The following is an 8441-nucleotide window of genomic DNA, read 5'->3' as shown; positions in this document are numbered from 1 at the left end:
CACCACGTTTGCTCTTGGCCTCTCCTGATCTCCCAGAGTTACTGCCCTTCGTTTCACTATGTCAGCCCAGCGATTAGCTTGACAGCCGAAGGGGGACGTGAATACATCTCACTAACAGCCACCCTTGATTACTGACCACCAAAAATCTATATGATTACTGATAACATGTTGACCAAGCCTGACCACTCTCTGATGACTACATATGGATCACCAATGACCAGATCTTTAACCACCATCATTGTCTTTGGTTTCTTAGAAAAAGCTTGAACTTATTATTAATAGATCTATCAATATGTTCACCTGTATGACAAGTTACAACAACTTCATTTACTCCATGCGCTGCTATGGATACCATTATCTGTATAATTGTAATAATGAATAAATCCTACAACATAGAAACATATACATACCAGATTGTCATTACATGTAATCAAATTTCATTAAAATGAAGGGATTGTCTTCAATTTTCAATAAGCGTTAATTTCAAACGTTTGTAGATTCTTAGAAAGTTGAAGTGAAGTATTAAGTGATCTTTTGATATTGTTTACCTGTATTACAAGTTACAACAACTTTATTTACTCCATGCACTGCTTCCGGTTTTGACTCTGTATACGTTTATTTTTAGAGAAAGGTCATTACTTTGGTATTACTTTGTAATGAGCCAAAACTTAATTTACCATCCATGTTTCAATTCCTACTTTGTAAAATGGCTTCTTGTTTCAATCTTTAATCGTAAGTGAGCGAAATAACTGAATTTGAATCTGAGTACGGACCACTTGTGGACCACCACCCATATATTGACCGCCACTACTGGATTTGATACACTGTGTAAATAATCATGACGTGTAGGACATAAGTACGGCATTGATCCTAAGTATGGGACGTTGTGTTTTACCCTTTACACACACGAAATACAGGTATTAAGTATCATGTAAAATATGTGAATTTTTAATTTCGATATGGGGTTTCCTGCGATCGGACCAGCTTCCTTCCATATTCAAATGACATTTACGCTAACATCCGGACTTAAAGTGTGACTGATATAAGTGTTTTTAGTATGGTTTTTTCTTCTCTCATCTACTTCATTAAAATAACTGAAACAAGCAAATACATATTTGCCATTCAAGCGTGCCCAAATGTTAGCAACCGGCGTTTAAAACATATAACATCATAAATACCGAAATCGAATATTTAACCGTACTGATAATGATGTACATGAAGATTTGAGGCTGGAGGTTACAATAAACTGGCTTACTCCCAATCATCAGCACGCACCTGTCGTTAAAGACAAATAATTCTCACTATAATGTCGAAACCCGGGAATATTTAATTATGTACTAGTACCGTTCATACCAACTAAGTAATTAATTGTTACAAACTCACGTGTACATGTATTACCTTCTTACGGGTATACGAGTATATACAATGTACAGAATGAGTTTATACAATGCAGCAGAATGAGTATATACAATGTACAGAGTGAGTATATACGATGTACAGAATGAGTATATACAATGTAGCAGAATGAGTATATACAATGTACAGAATGAGTTTATACAATGCAGCAGAATGAGTATATACAATGTACAGAGTGAGTTTATACAATGTAGCAGAATGAATATATACCAGGTACAGAATGAGTATATACAATGTACAGAATGAGTATATACAATGTAGCAGAATGAGTATATACAATGTACAGAATGAGTTTATACAATGCAGCAGAATGAGTATAAGTATATACAATGTCACAGAATGAGTATCTACAATGTAGCAGTATCTACAATAGCATTTACTTCAGTTTATACACTTCTATATATATAAATCTGAAATTGCATATCGTCTTTCTGATCTGATCGTTACTAAACAGATAGTTGAATTTTAAAAACAAACAAAATCAACATGTTTATCTTAAAAAAGATTTGATGAAACGCGTTAAAAACCAATACAGTAAGAGCACATGCGTAAGAAATGGTTATTACACCAACAATATATCTATTGTGCCTGAAATGACGATCACCACGTTTGCTCTTGGCCTCTCCTGATCTCCCAGAGTTACTGCCCTTCGTTTCACTATGTCAGCCCAGCGATTAGCTTGACAGCCGAAGGGGGACGTGAATACATCTCACTAACAGCCACCCTTGATTACTGACCACCAAAAATCTATATGATTACTGATAACATGTTGACCAAGCCTGACCACTCTCTGATGACTACATATGGATCACCAATGACCAGATCTTTAACCACCATCATTGTCTTTGGTTTCTTAGAAAAAGCTTGAACTTATTATTAATAGATCTATCAATATGTTCACCTGTCTGACAAGTTACAACAACTTCATTTACTCCATGCGCTGCTATGGATACCATTATCTGTATAATTGTAATAATGAATAAATCCTACAACATAGAAACATATACATACCAGATTGTCATTACATGTAATCAAATTTCATTAAAATGAAGGGATTGTCTTCAATTTTCAATAAGCGTTAATTTCAAACGTTTGTAGATTCTTAGAAAGTTGAAGTGAAGTATTAAGTGATCTTTTGATATTGTTTACCTGTATTACAAGTTACAACAACTTTATTTACTCCATGCACTGCTTCCGGTTTTGACTCTGTATACGTTTATTTTTAGAGAAAGGTCATTATTTTGGTATTACTTTGTAATGAGCCAAAACTTAATTTACCATCCATGTTTCAATTCCTACTTTGTAAAATGGCTTCTTGTTTCAATCTTTAATCGTAAGTGAGCGAAATAACTGAATTTGAATCTGAGTACGGACCACTTGTGGACCACCACCCATATATTGACCGCCACTACTGGATTTGATACACTGTGTAAATAATCATGACGTGTAGGACATAAGTACGGCATTGATCCTAAGTATGGGACGTTGTGTTTTACCCTTTACACACACGAAATACAGGTATTAAGTATCATGTAAAATATGTGAATTTTTAATTTCGATATGGGGTTTCCTGCGATCGGACCAGCTTCCTTCCATATTCAAATGACATTTACGCTAACATCCGGACTTAAAGTGTGACTGATATAAGTGTTTTTAGTATGGTTTTTTCTTCTCTCATCTACTTCATTAAAATAACTGAAACAAGCAAATACATATTTGCCATTCAAGCGTGCCCAAATGTTAGCAACCGGCGTTTAAAACATATAACATCATAAATACCGAAATCGAATATTTAACCGTACTGATAATGATGTACATGAAGATTTGAGGCTGGAGGTTACAATAAACTGGCTTACTCCCAATCATCAGCACGCACCTGTCGTTAAAGACAAATAATTCTCACTATAATGTCGAAACCCGGGAATATTTAATTATGTACTAGTACCGTTCATACCAACTAAGTAATTAATTGTTACAAACTCACGTGTACATGTATTACCTTCTTACGGGTATACGAGTATATACAATGTACAGAATGAGTTTATACAATGCAGCAGAATGAGTATATACAATGTACAGAGTGAGTATATACGATGTACAGAATGAGTATATACAATGTAGCAGAATGAGTATATACAATGTACAGAATGAGTTTATACAATGCAGCAGAATGAGTATATACAATGTACAGAGTGAGTTTATACAATGTAGCAGAATGAATATATACCAGGTACAGAATGAGTATATACAATGTACAGAATGAGTATATACAATGTAGCAGAATGAGTATATACAATGTACAGAATGAGTTTATACAATGCAGCAGAATGAGTATAAGTATATACAATGTCACAGAATGAGTATCTACAATGTAGCAGTATCTACAATAGCATTTACTTCAGTTTATACACTTCTATATATATAAATCTGAAATTGCATATCGTCTTTCTGATCTGATCGTTACTAAACAGATAGTTGAATTTTAAAAACAAACAAAATCAACATGTTTATCTTAAAAAAGATTTGATGAAACGCGTTAAAAACCAATACAGTAAGAGCACATGCGTAAGAAATGGTTATTACACCAACAATATATCTATTGTGCCTGAAATGACGATCACCACGTTTGCTCTTGGCCTCTCCTGATCTCCCAGAGTTACTGCCCTTCGTTTCACTATGTCAGCCCAGCGATTAGCTTGACAGCCGAAGGGGGACGTGAATACATCTCACGAACAGCCACCCTTGATTACTGACCACCAAAAATCTATATGATTACTGATAACATGTTGACCAAGCCTGACCACTCTCTGATGACTACATATGGATCACCAATGACCAGATCTTTAACCACCATCATTGTCTTTGGTTTCTTAGAAAAAGCTTGAACTTATTATTAATAGATCTATCAATATGTTCACCTGTCTGACAAGTTACAACAACTTCATTTACTCCATGCGCTGCTATGGATACCATTATCTGTATAATTGTAATAATGAATAAATCCTACAACATAGAAACATATACATACCAGATTGTCATTACATGTAATCAAATTTCATTAAAATGAAGGGATTGTCTTCAATTTTCAATAAGCGTTAATTTCAAACGTTTGTAGATTCTTAGAAAGTTGAAGTGAAGTATTAAGTGATCTTTTGATATTGTTTACCTGTATTACAAGTTACAACAACTTTATTTACTCCATGCACTGCTTCCGGTTTTGACTCTGTATACGTTTATTTTTAGAGAAAGGTCATTATTTTGGTATTACTTTGTAATGAGCCAAAACTTAATTTACCATCCATGTTTCAATTCCTACTTTGTAAAATGGCTTCTTGTTTCAATCTTTAATCGTAAGTGAGCGAAATAACTGAATTTGAATCTGAGTACGGACCACTTGTGGACCACCACCCATATATTGACCGCCACTACTGGATTTGATACACTGTGTAAATAATCATGACGTGTAGGACATAAGTACGGCATTGATCCTAAGTATGGGACGTTGTGTTTTACCCTTTACACACACGAAATACAGGTATTAAGTATCATGTAAAATATGTGAATTTTTAATTTCGATATGGGGTTTCCTGCGATCGGACCAGCTTCCTTCCATATTCAAATGACATTTACGCTAACATCCGGACTTAAAGTGTGACTGATATAAGTGTTTTTAGTATGGTTTTTTCTTCTCTCATCTACTTCATTAAAATAACTGAAACAAGCAAATACATATTTGCCATTCAAGCGTGCCCAAATGTTAGCAACCGGCGTTTAAAACATATAACATCATAAATACCGAAATCGAATATTTAACCGTACTGATAATGATGTACATGAAGATTTGAGGCTGGAGGTTACAATAAACTGGCTTACTCCCAATCATCAGCACGCACCTGTCGTTAAAGACAAATAATTCTCACTATAATGTCGAAACCCGGGAATATTTAATTATGTACTAGTACCGTTCATACCAACTAAGTAATTAATTGTTACAAACTCACGTGTACATGTATTACCTTCTTACGGGTATACGAGTATATACAATGTACAGAATGAGTTTATACAATGCAGCAGAATGAGTATATACAATGTACAGAGTGAGTATATACGATGTACAGAATGAGTATATACAATGTAGCAGAATGAGTATATACAATGTACAGAATGAGTTTATACAATGCAGCAGAATGAGTATATACAATGTACAGAGTGAGTTTATACAATGTAGCAGAATGAATATATACCAGGTACAGAATGAGTATATACAATGTACAGAATGAGTATATACAATGTAGCAGAATGAGTATATACAATGTACAGAATGAGTTTATACAATGCAGCAGAATGAGTATAAGTATATACAATGTCACAGAATGAGTATCTACAATGTAGCAGTATCTACAATAGCATTTACTTCAGTTTATACACTTCTATATATATAAATCTGAAATTGCATATCGTCTTTCTGATCTGATCGTTACTAAACAGATAGTTGAATTTTAAAAACAAACAAAATCAACATGTTTATCTTAAAAAAGATTTGATGAAACGCGTTAAAAACCAATACAGTAAGAGCACATGCGTAAGAAATGGTTATTACACCAACAATATATCTATTGTGCCTGAAATGACGATCACCACGTTTGCTCTTGGCCTCTCCTGATCTCCCAGAGTTACTGCCCTTCGTTTCACTATGTCAGCCCAGCGATTAGCTTGACAGCCGAAGGGGGACGTGAATACATCTCACTAACAGCCACCCTTGATTACTGACCACCAAAAATCTATATGATTACTGATAACATGTTGACCAAGCCTGACCACTCTCTGATGACTACATATGGATCACCAATGACCAGATCTTTAACCACCATCATTGTCTTTGGTTTCTTAGAAAAAGCTTGAACTTATTATTAATAGATCTATCAATATGTTCACCTGTCTGACAAGTTACAACAACTTCATTTACTCCATGCGCTGCTATGGATACCATTATCTGTATAATTGTAATAATGAATAAATCCTACAACATAGAAACATATACATACCAGATTGTCATTACATGTAATCAAATTTCATTAAAATGAAGGGATTGTCTTCAATTTTCAATAAGCGTTAATTTCAAACGTTTGTAGATTCTTAGAAAGTTGAAGTGAAGTATTAAGTGATCTTTTGATATTGTTTACCTGTATTACAAGTTACAACAACTTTATTTACTCCATGCACTGCTTCCGGTTTTGACTCTGTATACGTTTATTTTTAGAGAAAGGTCATTATTTTGGTATTACTTTGTAATGAGCCAAAACTTAATTTACCATCCATGTTTCAATTCCTACTTTGTAAAATGGCTTCTTGTTTCAATCTTTAATCGTAAGTGAGCGAAATAACTGAATTTGAATCTGAGTACGGACCACTTGTGGACCACCACCCATATATTGACCGCCACTACTGGATTTGATACACTGTGTAAATAATCATGACGTGTAGGACATAAGTACGGCATTGATCCTAAGTATGGGACGTTGTGTTTTACCCTTTACACACACGAAATACAGGTATTAAGTATCATGTAAAATATGTGAATTTTTAATTTCGATATGGGGTTTCCTGCGATCGGACCAGCTTCCTTCCATATTCAAATGACATTTACGCTAACATCCGGACTTAAAGTGTGACTGATATAAGTGTTTTTAGTATGGTTTTTTCTTCTCTCATCTACTTCATTAAAATAACTGAAACAAGCAAATACATATTTGCCATTCAAGCGTGCCCAAATGTTAGCAACCGGCGTTTAAAACATATAACATCATAAATACCGAAATCGAATATTTAACCGTACTGATAATGATGTACATGAAGATTTGAGGCTGGAGGTTACAATAAACTGGCTTACTCCCAATCATCAGCACGCACCTGTCGTTAAAGACAAATAATTCTCACTATAATGTCGAAACCCGGGAATATTTAATTATGTACTAGTACCGTTCATACCAACTAAGTAATTAATTGTTACAAACTCACGTGTACATGTATTATCTTCTTACGGGTATTCGTCTTCATTTTTTAACTCTTCATCTATCATTTTTGAATCTTATATATATATATATTGAATGTCGCATTTTTCGACAAAAGACCGAAAATACTGGTATTAATACATATATACTTAGCGTGTGTTCCATATAAGATGTGTATAACCTATACCGGGAGTTACATGTATATTATACATTTGTTGACTGGTTTTGTGACCGAAGGCTTTAGCAATAGTTTTGACCGAGGGTTCAGCATGTTGACCAATATTCCAGTCATCAAATGGCTTGTTATATATTCTACTACTGATATAAAAGAAAAAGAATCATTATAGATAAGTATAAATGATAAATCAACATCATTTGAATAATTTTAATGATGAAATATTGCTTAATGGCGGACAGTTTGTTGAGTAATGACCTGGAATTACCGAGCAGCACTGAGCAGTGACGTAAGGAGAGGTTATATATCATCATTACACTGTATGTAGCGTACGGTACTTTTGTAAGGGTAGTTTCGCTAATTAGGTATTGCATTTTTCTGCAACTGTGTATTCTAATATAACCTAATATGTGTGTCAGAGAGTAATAGAAAATCTTGAAATCTTGAATATCACGTGACGAACACATGCGGCCGTGCTGTTTATCCCTACATCACGTGACGAACGCGTGCGATCCAGCCTTATCAGTACGGGACAGACAGACAGTACACACCGCGTGTAATGTTGTATGATCGTGATCACTATATCTGTATTAAGAAACATCACATTAAACCTTTTTCTGTTTCATTCTGTTGTGTCGCTTTTTAAAAAAACATACACCATCGACGTCGCCAGGGAATCAATATTCAATATGTATATGAGTAATGAATGGTCTTTAAATATATTGATATGCTTTAAATCGCATATAATTATTTTACAAATCGATTTTTAGCAATATTGACGTCAAAAAGGTTTTGATAAAAGTGTGCATGCAGGTTGCTGTGTACCTATACTACTAAAT

Source organism: Ylistrum balloti, unplaced genomic scaffold, assembly GCF_031769215.1.
Source record: "Ylistrum balloti isolate Yb309-2 unplaced genomic scaffold, AGI_CSIRO_Ybal_v1 Utg370578, whole genome shotgun sequence".
In the NCBI taxonomy this organism is placed as follows: domain Eukaryota; kingdom Metazoa; phylum Mollusca; class Bivalvia; order Pectinida; family Pectinidae; genus Ylistrum; species Ylistrum balloti.
Note: the sequence above shows the minus strand (reverse complement) of the source record.